At 48.0% G+C, this 14,696-nt stretch overlaps 1 protein-coding gene across 2 annotated transcripts in view; it reads left to right on the top strand.

The window, feature by feature from the left end:
• The window catches only part of ACVR2A (activin A receptor type 2A), a 294,834-nt gene that overhangs the window by 109,451 nt on the left and 170,687 nt on the right, over window positions 1-14,696 (top strand). The window lies entirely within an intron of this gene.

The raw sequence follows: 14,696 nt of genomic DNA, 5'->3' as shown, positions 1-14,696 counted from the left end.
CCCCGGGGTTTCTGGCGCTGTGTGCCGCAGGGGAACCCGTCCTGGCTTTCCCTGTGAGATGGTCCCTATTGGGCATCCCAAAGGTGAAGCCAGGCATCCCCGGCAGCGAGGGGGCCGCTGTGGAGATTAAGCAAGCTATTGCCCAGAGTTGCAGCGTGGGACCCATGGTTAGAGAGGCACCGAGGCGAGATTTATCGAGCCCGCTGACATTGGTTCCGTACCCGGGCCGACCTCTGCTTCTGGCTCTGCCGCCTCTAACCGGTGAGCCACACTTCTCCAATACACGAGAATGCATCACTACAATGCATCACTACAGTTAGGATTTTGATATTGGGGTGCTGTCCAAATTGAAATCTCGCTATGAGGCTTGCTTACCAGTGAATCCCAAAAAGGAATGAAAAGATAAACTGGCAATTATTTGCTTGAATAGCTTTTATACAGTACAGTGTCAAATCAGTAGCCCAAGGGGTAGAGGAGAGGAAAGGGCCGAATTCAGCGTAACTCTGCACCATAGATGGCAGCAGCTACTGCTTTCTGTGTATAGATAAGAAGAATGACACTATTCCACTGACAGCCTACCTTTTTTGTCTAAATTTAAGCACAGCCATTGACGTTTTGTAGCACTTAAGTACTGGCCTTAGCTCCCTGGTTCTTTCAGCTAAGGTTCTTAGTAAAGCGAATGCCTAGATGATCCTAATACACTACACCCTCAATTTGTTCTCCAAACTGTTAATTTCCTCTTTAAACTGAGGGACGCCCTCAGATGCATGACCTTATGTCTTTTTTGTCTGCTATTGATGATTAGTCCTTTCTGCCACAATAGTCTACTAATCTTCCCAATAGTTTGTGAATTGTTTTATGTTCTGGTCAATAAAACTGCATCATCCATAGAGGAGAATCTGTACCTTGGGGCTTGCAGTCATAGGGACATTGAGGAGGGGAGGAGGGGGGGTGGTGAGGGGTGTGTGTTAAGACTACCACGTCACTTAGAAAAAAGCTAAAAAGCAGAAGGACTAATAAGCACCCCTCCCTGCCTTACCCCTTCTTAGGTCTCGCCGGGCGAAAGCAGCACATTCGCTGCTCTCGCCATGGAGAGCACCTTTTGGAATCTATTCTGCGAGGGCTCTCTTGCACGCGTCTGCAATGGACAAAGATAGCTGCTCTCACCATTTGTCCATTGCAAACAGCATGTGCGTGTCTGGGACTTTGGACAGTCCTACGCCATTTTGTTGTCCTAGCAACTAAAATGCTGCTGACACAAAGCGATCGCTTTCACTTTTGCAATCTGTTTTTCCTGGCACTACTGCTCGGTTACTTTCACGGCCGCTTGTTCTTTATTCGACGTATTGCAGTCGGTTGGCTTCAGAAACAGATGAGTCCTCCCTCTCCTCACGGGCGTAAAGAGAAGAACCGGAAGATTTGCATGTTTCCAGGCCCCGCCCACTCATGCACTTTCGCCCATGTAATTGAAAGCCTGCCAGCTGCTGCCGCTTGCTCGGTCTTATCTCACTTTAGGATCTCAACAAGCTTCCGTTTAAAAACATATTGGAAACGATATACCCTGTTCAATGCGCTCCTGGTACATTCCTCCTCGCCATCTCACAATGTCACGGTCACCGCTCCCTCCCCTCATCTAGTTTTCACGTGTACTTTCTCAGTCTGATTCCAATCATTCTAACAGCCCATCTCTGCTCGGCGTGTGTTCCCCAGTCCAGTTGGTTCCTTCGCCGGCGTGTGGCCCACTCCCCTTTCTTTTTTGCAACAATTTCTTTTCTCCATCAACTTCCTCGACCCTCTCGGCCGAGCCTGCCTCGACTCTGTTCTATTGTGCGCATGAGGAAAGGAGAAGGTGGGGGCTAGTGACTTTGTTGCAGGTTTCTGGACTAAAAGATTGGCATTCGACCCCGGGTCCGCGCATTGTCAGATTGCGTGATCCTGGAGAAGTCGCATAATCTCCCAGTGCCTCAAATTGTTCCCTTTAGTGTAAGGGCTTATGCGGTATTCAATTAACATCCGTGTACTGTACGAGAAAAGGAATATTTCCATTTATGGTCTAGACATCTCTGCCTAACCCGGACATCTGGAATACAAGATAACTATATTAAAGCTCTTAGAGGCACAGTGCCCCATTAGGTGAAAAGAGGCCGATCTTGCATTACTATATTGATGGCTACTACAGCACCTTTGAAACATGTCTGCTTTTTCCAGGGGGTCAGCTGACTTTGCTCCCGGAGAAGACTGCCTGTGTGTGTCCTATGGGTGGCCTCGGTGTGCGCCGGAGCACCGCTGTACCGGAGACACCTCCTGCCCTCAGTGCTGTCATACCAGGGACTGCGCCTGGCATCCCCCAGCCCCCGTGCCACTCCAAAACACATAGGACACTCCCCTGTTGAGTGTCCGTTGAATGGCGCCTGCTTTGCAGTCCGCACAGGCTCTGCAGGAGGGAGGCTGTCCAAGGACAAGCTGTGCGGGAAAGCAAGGTGGGTTTCGTCTTCCACGTGCACCAGTGACCCTGCACACCCAATCTCGCGAAGTGTGTTTTTTAACACCTTGGCTGCTAGGTGTTTTCCCCTCCTATGCTGACTTTTCGTCATTCCTACTAATCATGACGAGCTCAGCTCGTCATCAGCACAGCTCAACCGTGCATCATGACGAGCTCAGCTCGTCATGAGCATGGAAAGGGTTAAAGGCAGCCTCAAACTCCTACACATCATGTCCCTGCCTCTACAGCCCCTGCAAACACAGAAATGTTGCCAGCCCCTTGGCAATGTGGGTTTATTAGAGGCAGCCAGACCCACCCCGCCCAGCAGGTTTCCCGACAGTGTACATTGTAAGCAACCAAGACTGGTCCACCCTGTGCACACAGCTAGTCACATAGCAATGTACTAATTATAGGTAAAGAGACACCATTCGCTCCCGCCTGCCCCCATCAGTCTCCTAGCATGTTGTGTATTCAGTAAAGCTAACACTTCCTCACCGTACACACACAAACTTAGACCCCGCAGTGTATTTAACACATACAGACATGACTCTATCCAACACAATCATCCTTATTGGCCCGATGGCTCTAGCTCAGCCATTGCCAAGTGCAATTTAATAGACATTACTTAGCATTCTGGGACTTGTAGTTTCTATTTTGCCATTATAAGAAGAGTTTAAAAATCACAGCATGAAAAATGCCATTGGCTACAATTAAACCCTCGCTCAAGGCATCAAACCTGATATGTGGCCACTTGGTGGCACAGAGGAGAGATGGAGAAGGGCTGAGAAAGGGATACAACGCGCAGACCCCGATATCTGCCCTGAAGTAGATGTGTTAATACCGACTGCCGGTTTCAAAATGCCCCTACCCCAACTCAAGCAGTAGCAGGGTGGGCTTCCAGGGCTACCTGCACCTGGTGCACCCCAAGCCTCCAGGACCCCAACAGAGTGCCCCTACAGAGTCAATCTACATTAACCTGCCCCCTGAACATCAAAGGGTAATCTTCCTGAAGGAATCTGCTGCCCACAATCCCCAATGATTCTTCTTTCAAGTGCATGCTTTGTGGAGATGGGCGAGACACTGGATGCTCGGGCCGGATAACTGGATCTGGCTCGGCTCGAGGTCCTTATGGACCTTGGAGCCCACAACGTACGAGCTCTCATTGGGCTTCTGACTGTCACCTACATTCACCTCCAACCTCGAGCACAAAGAAATACAAATAAAGTAGGGATCTTTGCTGTAAAAGGAAGCACAAGCACAAAAACGAAACCTATCTAGTTGCAGAAGTTGAAACCATAAACCTGGCATCCATCCCAGCTTCCGGATGACCAAATTGTGTGATCCTAGTCAATGTTTTTTTTAAGACTCTTTTTCCATTATCTCACCAGACACCTTCAAATTCACGAGTTCTGGTGTCCCTTGTACACACAACTTTTGCATTTGGTTAAAAACTATAATGCTGCATTATACTTAATAAAAATCTGTGCCACAGATATGGTACCATGACAACTGCCTCAATTCACTGGTGACGTGGTCATGGTGAAGTGAGGGCCTCAGTGTTTTTAAGTTCATATTCAAAAACAGTCCATTGGAAATGCAATATGTCTTGCCTTTGAGTAACTTAAAGCCATTTGCTTGGCTAATGGTGTGGTATAGCAAATCAAATGGCTTTAACTTAATGAAAGGCGAGAACTATTGCATTTTCAATGCTTGTTTGATCAGGAATGCTTTGCTACATTCGCATACAATACCATACGAACTTTGACAGTGTTACTGGTGTCCAAGCCCCTTATTGCTCCTACGATTGAACTCTTGACTCCCTGCTTTTCGAAATTAGATGGATGGGGTGAGTAAGGATTTCTTTTGGTTGCTGGGGGAAGAGTTTGAGGAGGATTCCTTCATTTTCACAGTTTCACTGTTGTGCTTCCCACAAGACTCCTTAATAACAAGGATTTCCCATTCCTATTCAGATTTGCTTCAAGTACGCCATAAATGTAAGAAAGTTAGTGGTGATAATGTAATTACATTTATTTTTAGTTGTATTGCCTGTAAAACGGTTTTCTATAATGCTGATTAAATAAAAAATACCCATTTTATCCACTAATTACAGTACCAAATGTACTTGATAGTAGACCGAAAAGCAGACTTAGCCTGGAATGATATCTGAATTTGATGCTGAGAAGCTATTGAATTGCCTGGACTTGAGCATGCTCTCAAAACGTAAACTGAAATTCAATTTTTTTTAAAAGCAAGTTATGGGAAACTCATTTCCAACATGTCTGGCTGTATCGCATTAAACTTAAAAAACCCTAGCCTTGTCACAGGGCACGTGCTTGTGTTTAGAAAACAGAAAGCGCTTCCAAAATTCACTTGTTATTGATTTGGCCTTTGTAATGGACTCTTCAGTGTAAATGGAAACAGGAGTGCAATCTAAGCCATTTCATTTGGGGAAGCATTCCAGGGCGAGGAGTATATAGAACATTGTGTCACTGAACTTGTAGACCAAAAAATGGTACGCAGTTCCCCAAAATAGAAAAAACAAGACAGATGAACCAAATTGAGTGGAAGGCAAAAAGGAGGGGGGGAGACTTGTTAGAACTAGAGTCCTCACACACCCAGCAAGCTAGGTGTCATGCTTCATCATATGGGCTCGCTCCTCGTCTGGTCGGTGGTGCAATTCCCGACTGGCACCCATAAAGGGGCTCTTTAGTGGAGACCTTTTGTTCCTGCCGAATGATGCCGTGTGTGTGAGGGCCTTAAGTGGGAAGTGGGATTTTATGTGTGCGTGTAGATGTGCGCAAGTGGTTTAAAAAAAGGTTGGGTAGTCCACAGAGCAACTTTAATAAAGTGGTAACCCACCTTACTAAAAACAAACAGAGAGGAGGCTCTCTGGCTTGAGGGTCCAGGGGAGCCAGTCCCTACTCTATATCCATGGTCAACATGTTTCATGCAAGAGAGTTCAAAACGATACAGTGCATTTCATCAGGACCTATAGACTATCTACACTAAATGTGGTGGGTGGAAGTGTGCCTACCCACTGCAAAAGAAGGGTGTAAGTACGTAGTCCCGCCCAGGTCGGTCGACACCTAAGGTAGGGGGATGGCATAAAAATATAGTACACAGCGGGGCAATTATGTCATAAACTACTAACTAACACAATACGGTTCAGAACTGGAGCGCTTGCTCCTGTCGTCTCCCCGGCGTCGGACACCTCACGATGGTTGTCCTGGAGGAAGGGAAACAGGTTCAACAAGGGGGGACCCCAGCAAGGTGTGGCAAAGGGTCCCACTGGTAAAAGTGGGAAAGGATAGACACTAGGGGCACATCGCAGTATCCAACCGGATCAGGTGAAAGGAAAAAAGGAAGAAAGTATGTGGGTCCCATGCCCAAGGTGTAGGCAGTGGATGGATCAGCAGTCGCCTATAGATACCGCGGGGCGTAGCCTGGTACAGCAGGCCGGGGTAGGCTCGCTATACTCTGACCCAGAAGATAGTGCACCGTGGGCCGACTCAGGTCAATGCCCCTCCACATGAGAGGACGCGCGCCAAGTCTGGCTCCACTGCACACAATTGCGGAGCCAGTGCAAGTCATAATTCCCCCGCAAACAGTGGTCGGGTATACCAAGGGTTCTCAGTGCAAGACAAGCCCACCCTCTCCCCTGTACCGTGGGTGGTAACGACTCCACGGCAGTGGTAGTCAGACTTGCAAACAGTCAGGGCAGCTACCGCCTTAATCCCGCCTCGTGCAAACACTCACCTGTCCTAAGTAGAACGAGCGCAGTAGACCTACCCACGTGCTGTGCCCAGGGAGCCGGTGCAATAGAAGGGCCGAGCAAACACTGATTCAAAGTCAAAATGGAATCCGCACCAACTCCCGCGAGACGACGTACGTCTCTGCTGCGTCGGTCATGTGGTGAAAAGCGGAGGCGTAGAATGTATACTTAGGTCCGGGGCTACAGAGTGTATGCCCTGATGTGAAAATTATACGCCGCGAAGTGGCACTCGGTGTAGATTATGCCCGGTTAAACAGGTTTGGAGATAATGTGCATCTCAACAGAGCACCCATTACGTATACGGGTAAGGGGCAGGGGAAGAAAAATGCTGGTGGTCTGTGCCTGGTGCCCAGCTGTGTTTGCAGGGTATGACCATGACAGCCAAATCAGGGAAAAAGTAATTAAGTAAATAAACCCCATGCGAAATGGGGGTAGTTAGGTTAAATCCTACGTTAGGGGGAAGGTAGTTAACGGGGACGTGGAATCCCATGTCATAAGAGTGATTTAACTGGACCAATGCCGTATGAAAGGTCAGTCACGCGCACAAGCCAGGGACATCCTGGGTAGTCAATGAAAAAGGATTTGAAAAGGGGGCTGAACTGAGTGAAGGGTCGCACCAAACACTAATTAGTGGCCAAAGCTGCTCAGGGTATGTTATCATTAAGGCCAGTACTATCAGTGGCAAGGCGGTGCACCCACCTCTGCTCAATCCTAAATAGGGTATGTTTCTTGATGTTCACGTGTGCTTCAAGTACCAACCACTTGAGTTTGTCCGCTTTGTGTTTGAGCTCCTTACAATGCATGTACAGTCTAGTGGTGGTTTTCATGCATCTCACATTGCTTTTGTGCTCAGTAATCCGCAGTCTCACCTGTCTCATAGTCATACCAATATATTTTTTGTCGCAAGGACAAGTCAGAAGGTAGATGCATTGTTCTGTCTTGCAATTAGTATGCCTCTTGAGGTGCCAGGTAAATGTGTCAGCGAATCGTACTTCTTTACATGTGCTAATCTGGTTACAGACCGCACAGCCCCCGCACGGGTAGTGGCCGACCACAGGGAGTAAGTCCCAGAGAGTTCTTTGAACATCAGGTAACTTTGTCCTGGGTCTGGTATGTACTAGTGTGTCTTTGAGGGTGGGTGTGCGTTTAAACGCATCAGAAAAGGGGGTGGTGATGAACAGAGTGTCTGAATTAAGCAGACCACTCTTACCCAGTCCAAAGATCAGGGCTTGATCCATCACCGTTATTTATCTCACTGCACCATCCCAGTTCAGAACCTGGCTATATGCAAATCGGTCTGTCCCTGGCCCAGTGCATCATGGGAACAGGGGAGACTAAACTACCAAGCCAATTCTTCACCAGAAAGGAGACAAGCTACCGGGGACCGGTTTCTGGCATTTCAGCCTTTTTCGGCCCGGCTTGCTTGAATCCTGATGGTGCAGTGAGAAAGGGACTCATGTCTGAGTATACCCTGCCACACCTAAAGTGGCCAAAAACGATTCAGAAAAGGGGGTGGTGATGAACAGAGTGTCTGAATTAATCAGACCACTCTTACCGAGTCCAAAGATCAGGGCTTGATCCATCACCGTTATTTATCTCACTGCACCATCCCAGTTCAGAACCTGGCTATATGCAAATCAGTCTGTCCCTGGCCCAGTGCATCATGGGAACAGGGCAGACTAAACTACCAAGCCAATTCTTCACCAGAAAGGAGACAAGCTACCGGGGGCCGGTTTCTGGCATTTCAGCCTTCTTCGGCCCGGCTTGCTTGAATCCTGATGGTGCAGTGAGAAAGGGACTCATGTCTGAGTATACCCTGCCACACCTACAACATGGGTTTGGGGATGTCTAGGTATCCTGAGTTTACTATACCCCAGTGTCTGTTTATTGTTTTCTTAATTAGGGTCAGGTTGCATGTGAACGATGTAACGCAAGTGAGCATGTCAGTGGCCTCCTTTACCCTCCTCTGCAGCAGTGTCTCTCTGGGATTGTTCATGGCCCTTTTATAGGAGCGCTTGATCTGTGTTGCTGGATAGCCCCTGTCCCATAGGTTGTGTTGTAGGTGCTGGGCCTCCGATCTGTATTCCGTCAAAGAGGAACAATTTCTCCTAATATGGAGAAACTGCCCAAAGGGCAGGTTGTCACTGAGTGATTTAGGATGATGGCTCTCATAGAGGATGAGGCTATTCCTGTCAGTTGCTTTTTTGTACAGGCTGGTGCGGAGACCTGAGTCTGTGAGCCAGATGCGCAAAGCAAGAAAAGGGATATCACTGCTTGAGATAGTGCTGGTGAATTTGAGGATTGCGTTCTGTGCATTAATCCAATTGCAGAAGGTGTGACAGGTCAAGGTATCCCCTTTCCATAGTATGAGGATGTCATCTATGTAGTGCCTCCATAGTGTGAGGTTCTCCCTGTATGGATTGTTGGGGTGCATGATCACCTCTTTCTCAAAGGTGGCCATGTACAGGCAGACTACACTCGGGCGAAGGTACTCCCCATGGAAGTACCCTGGGGCTGATGGTAAAGAAGAGTTGTATTCAAAGAAATTCTCAGTGAGGATCAAGGTGGCACAGCTCATGATGATTGGGACAGTCCTCGTTCAGAAGGCTGGATTCAATTGCCTCCAGGGTGGAGCGCTGGGGGACCCTCAAGCCAGAGAGCCTCCTCTCTGTTTGTTTTTAGTAAGGTGGGTTACCACTTTATTAAAGTTGCTCTGTGGACTGCCCAACCTTTTTTTAAACCACTTACTCACATCTACACGCACACATAAAATCCCACTTTCCCCTTGGCGACCTCACACCCACGGCATCATACGGCAGGAACAAAAGATCTCCGCTAAAGAGCCCCTTCATGGGTGCCTGTCTGGTATTGCACCGCCGACCAGACGTGGAGCAAGCCCATATGATGAAGCATGACGCCTAGCTTGCTGGGTGTGTGAGGACTCTAGTTCCAACACGCCCCCCTCCTTTTTGCCTTCCACTCACCTTGGTTCGTCTGTCTTGTTTTTTAGGTCTCGCACCTGGCGACACAGTGCGAAAGTGCTGTTGCCAGCAAGATCTATTGTTACCTTCTTGCCTGCCAAGTGGTACAGACCGGGGCACGCGCATGGCTGGCGATTGGGGTCTGTGGACGCGCCAGTGAACACGCGCATGTGCACAGCTCCCTTCAGTCATCGCGAGCTTCACTTTCGTTTTTGTAATGTGCACGCGCGCTCCAAGCGCAGCACGCTCTGTCTTGTTGTATTCAGCCGTCCTGTCCCCTTCACATCCAGCCCACAGACGTTGTAACAATTATCTGCTCTTCCCTCTAAGCACCCCTCCTCAGCGGTATAGATCACCCTCGCTCGCTCCCCTCCCCCCTCTATTTATGCGTGGAATCTCCTGGTGGCTCCGCGCCTGCAGTTGTCCCCATTAACGCCTACCGTGCCCTTGTCCTCACTCGCCCTTTCGTACCGCTTTTGGCCGCCATAAGTGTGGCAGGGTATGCTCAGACGGGAGTCCCTTGCTTACTTTGCCACTGGATTCAAGCAAGCCGGGCTGAAGACTGCTGGAATGCCAGAAACCGGTCCTCTGAAGCTTGTTTCCGGTTCAGGGAAAGACATGGCTTGGCAGTTTGGGCTGGACTGTTCCCATGAGGCACAGGGTCAGACTGATTTGCATATAGCCATGTCTGAACAGGGGTGGCAGAGTGGGATAAAGAACGGTGATGGATTAAACCCAGATCTTTTGACTAGGTGCGAGTGTTTGATTCAGATGCTCCGTCCAACCCCACCCCCCTTTTGTACCGCTTGTCCTCGCTCTGGCACCTCTTCCCGTACTCTCCTTCCACAACCAGCAACGGTAAGGTCCGATGTGCAAGCCCCACAGAGCGGCGCTTCTGGTCCCTGGATAGCCTGCTCGTCCCCAGCCCTCTCGCATCGCCGCCCTACACCCGCCTCTAGCTCTCAATCAGCAGCTTCTCCCTCCGACCGGAAGAGAAGCTTGGCTGCACGAGACCCTTCTCCTGACTGACGGCGGCTTGGGCCAATCGGGGCACTTAAAATAGATCATCCCTCGTGAATTAGCGTCAGAGGCCTCTGCTAGTTTTAATCTGTGTGTATTCTAGACTCTGTTTCTACAGAAATTCACACTGGCTAATTCACTGCCGGAGGACATGAAATCAGCCCTTGTTTCCAGCCCCAGATGTCCTTTCTTTCTGCTGTGGGGTTGGGAGGTAAGAAACAGTAGACTTAGAAGCAGGCAACACCTCGGTGAACAATGCTAAGTTATACACAGGAATTCACGTCACTGGGTAAAGATACACTTTTCAAAGAGGGCTTCGCTTATAATATAAAGCTCCTTTTGTAATGAAATATATTTAAATTGCGAAATTGTGTGCAAGTTAATTCTGTTTTAGTAAATGAAACGATTCTATATAACATCCTCCAGCGCTCCATAAATGTATAAAAAGCATAGAATGCGGATCGCAGATCGAATCACATGACTCAATGGGAATGTCCATTTTATCTATGAAATAAATAAAGAAAAATCCGAGCGTTCAAGGTTTCTTGAAGTCTGATTATATTTAAATAGCATGTATCTAGTCTTGTGTTCTATTTTTACATTAAAATATGCCTCCTTTCATCTTTCCCGATAATAAATCGACATTTTAATACTCTTAAATATCTGCTCTTAGAACTTGTTAAAACTCTAGACAAGCAGCACAACAGCACCAGCACCACTATTTCAGTGCTGCTGTGCTTCAGGCTGTGAGAGACTCCAAGCCAGGCGGCATGGAAGCCAATAGCAGAGTTAGGGCCCCATGAACACCGAAGCAAGCATGGGAAACGGACCACAGCTTGGTCGTAATACAGAGCCACCATTGGGAAGCAGAGGGCCCCATTGCTCACATATGCCTTGGTGCCACTGCACCTGCTGCACCCCTGACAGCAGCAGCACTACCCTCTCTGGATTTTATATGTGCCCCATTGCAGCGCCCGTAATACGTGCATGCTAGTAATACCCCTCCCGCCTCCCAAACAGGATCGAGTCAAACATCAACCAGCAGCGATGCCGTAGCTGGTTTCACTTACTTTGTTCTCGATTTCTGAGCTCCCCCCTCCCAATCAGTCATGGGGCTCCACCAGAGCAGCAGAGCCAGGGGACGGAGAAGGTGGGTTATGCTGCACCTGCCTCGGAGCATCGGACACTCGTCTGTGCCTGCTCCTCGCAGCTCACCCAGCTGTGGCCTTATGTGTCTTGGCCATTTAAGTTTTCTTGTGCTGCCACGATAAGTTAGGAGTGAGCTGTCTCAAAAGAGCAGTGTGTGGGGTCGAAGCTGCAGGTATACTGTGACGCTATATGTGATGGAATGGCAGATGTGATGTAAGTTAGGAAGGAGGTGCATTGTAGGAGCAGCGTCTGGGGTCAGAGCTGCAGGTACACTACACTGGGTGAGCTGTAGCAGCGTGTGATCTCAGAGCTGCAGGTAGACTGGGGGAGCTGTATTTCAACTAGGTGGAATGGAGGGGGTGGTGTAAGTTACGAGTGAGTTGCATTGGGAGAGCAACATGTGGGTTCAGAGCTGCAGCTGCACTTGGGGAGCTGAATATAATAGAACGTCAGGGGTGTACGTTTTGGAAGGAGGTGCATTAGAAGAACAGTCTCTGAGCTGGAATCAAATGGGGGGCTGCAGTCCAGGATTGATTGAGATCCACTGGGACAGCTGTGTGTGGGTCTTTGTGGGAATACAGGGGTGGCGCAAATCAGCGTTCAGTCACACTGGCAGAGCTGTGAATTAGCCTCACAAGTACAATAGCAAGGCTCAGGATTGAGGGGCACTGGCAGAGCACACAGTTGGTCTTCAGCACTGGGATAGTACGGTGTTCTTGTTTCATTACTGGAATTGTAGGAGTGTTGCAAGTGTGAACTCAGGTGCTCGTTCCAGTACAACAATAATGGGGTAACATCGAGACGCACTGGCAGGGCTCTACGTGTCTCTCTCCTGCAATGGTATTTAGCTACTGGCATTGTAAATAACAAACCTTTTGTTCGAGGCATGTGGGCTACTGAATTCATATCTTAGCATAGAACGCCGCGCTGTATGCTAAGATATGAATGTCAGCAGCCCTACATGCCAAGAACGGATGCATACTGGTAAGTAGCATTTTCTGTTCGAGGCATGTGGGCTGCTGAATTCATATCTTGGCATAGATCGCAGCGATCTATGCTAAGATATGAATGTCAGCAGCCCTACATGACCAGAACAGATGCATACTGGTAAGTAGCATTTTCCATCTATGTCTTGGTTTTAAAAACAGATAAATAAAAGGCATTGCCATTTACAATGGCAATAGCTTAAAACTTTGCAAATGCAAGACCTATTGCATTGCAAATGCTTGTTCTAATTTGGGAACTGCGTACCCTTTTTTGGTCTACTGTCTTCAGGGCACGTACGCTGGATCCCGTTTAACAGCCCTTCCTGTCCCTCTCTTTGTTAGGCTCACTGCACTTTTAACATCTCCCCCCCCCACGCCCCCCCCCCACCCCCCTCCATAGGCCCCTATTAGAAGTAATGCAATGGAGACAGCATATTTAAAAAGAAAAGATGTACCCGAAAACAATATCTATAATGTTTCTCTGAGTAACAACTGATGCAGGCCCAATTAAAAGCAGATGTTCTGTATCCCAAGCAGTGGCAACAATCATAAGTTACCTTTGCTGGTGTATGCTTGTAAAAGCAAGCAAGAATGCAACCTACTCCCATGGTTTTTGTGCATTTTTTAGTTTCCGTCAGTATGTTAATGATTAACAACCTCAGACTTGCTTGATAAGTAAAAACCCGAAACCAAGGCCCTACTAATGAGATCCAAGAATTAAGGTGCATTATTTTGCGGGGGCGGTGGTGTTCGTGTGTGTACGCGTGCGTTCTCTAAAGGTTAGAATCGGGTACACCATGGCCTAATTGCTTCTCCTTTGCTCTGTCTTGCCAACTCTTTTACTCTATTCCTTTGGTTAGCCATAATTTACATTAAAGGAGGATTACGAAGAGTAGCAGACCAGCAGCAGCGTGTCTAAGTCTTGTTGTAAAGCTCACTCAAAACACGTTGATCATTAGGCTGGGAAAGCAAACAGTACTATATTCATGCCTCTGTGGATGTCTGTTTTTCGGAACAATTTAAAAGCAACCTCTTTTAAATTATCCGCTTTTCATATAATTAGAAGGGGCGTTCGAGAATAACAAACACTGTTGAAAATGAGTCATTAACCCCTTCGATGCTTATGATGGAACCGTTCCGTCATCGGCGTCGGTTGGGCTGTGCTGATGACGGAACCGTTCCGTCATGACCACACCCGTTTTTCGAATCTTCAGCACAGCACGAAAATTCGCGCCGCGCTGAAGAGGTTAAAACCTGAAAGAATGTTGGCGGATGTGTGGGTCTGTGACATCGCGATCTTCACATTTTCCATTGCCTTTTTATTGTTCTAGTAAAAATGGTTCAATATGCTCTCTGACTAAGCTCTTCGAATGACCAGAAGTAATTAAAAAATTTAAACCCCTGGATACATTTGAGCTTTTAAAAGTTAAGGACTCCTGTGCATCCATCAAAGCTTCGTGTCCAAAGAGGTGTCAAAATCACTCCAACGCATCAGGGAAAAGGCTACAACGGTCGGACCGAAAAAGGCCCCAACCCCAAAGTTGGTTGGAGCAGTTCCAACCGCTCCGACACCAATCTAATTCGGGTTGCCACCGATGGTGCGACCGAAGATGTTCGAAGCAAAAAAGGGTATCGGAGCCAATAAAGGAGTGTCGATGGGACTACAGGCTACAGAAGAGCCTGAAGAACAAGAGTCAATGCAGTTCATCGACTCTGACACTGGTAGATTGTCCTTGTATAAAAGGAAAATAATACCTGAAACGCCCATGGAGTCATATAGGATTCCACTAAAGAAGAAAAGGGATTCAACCACATCGCCAGCTCTTGTGGAACCTCTGCAATCCTATGGACAAGAACCTCACTCTTTTTCACCCACATACTCCGATGTGGATGCAAGGGATGACGAAGACTAGGATGACACTTATCATGTGGACACTGATCCTGATGATCAAACCCAACCATGGGCGGACCCTGCTGACCCAAAAGATCCGCAAAATGCCCCTGACACTCATGCATACAATGTAAAAACATCTCCTACTGAGGACACTACTGCCTTTAACGCCCTTATTGAAAGAGCGGCAGGTTACCATGATGTACAACTACATGCTGACCCGGTTGAAAAAGATTTTTTGTTCGACACCTTTTCCACTTTCGGAAAGAACCGTCAAAACTCTGCCCATGCTCAAAGGGGTCCTCAACCATGCTGGTGACCTTTTTAAAGAAAACACAAGGGCAAGGGTATTAAACCCTAGAATTGAAAAAAAATATAGACCGGCTTCTGTGGACCCTACTTATATAAAAGGACT

The sequence above is a fragment of the Lissotriton vulgaris genome, chromosome 2_1, assembly GCF_964263255.1.
Source record: "Lissotriton vulgaris chromosome 2_1, aLisVul1.2, whole genome shotgun sequence".
Lineage (NCBI taxonomy): Eukaryota > Metazoa > Chordata > Amphibia > Caudata > Salamandridae > Lissotriton > Lissotriton vulgaris.
Note: the sequence above shows the minus strand (reverse complement) of the source record. Positions and strands in the feature narration are given on the sequence as shown.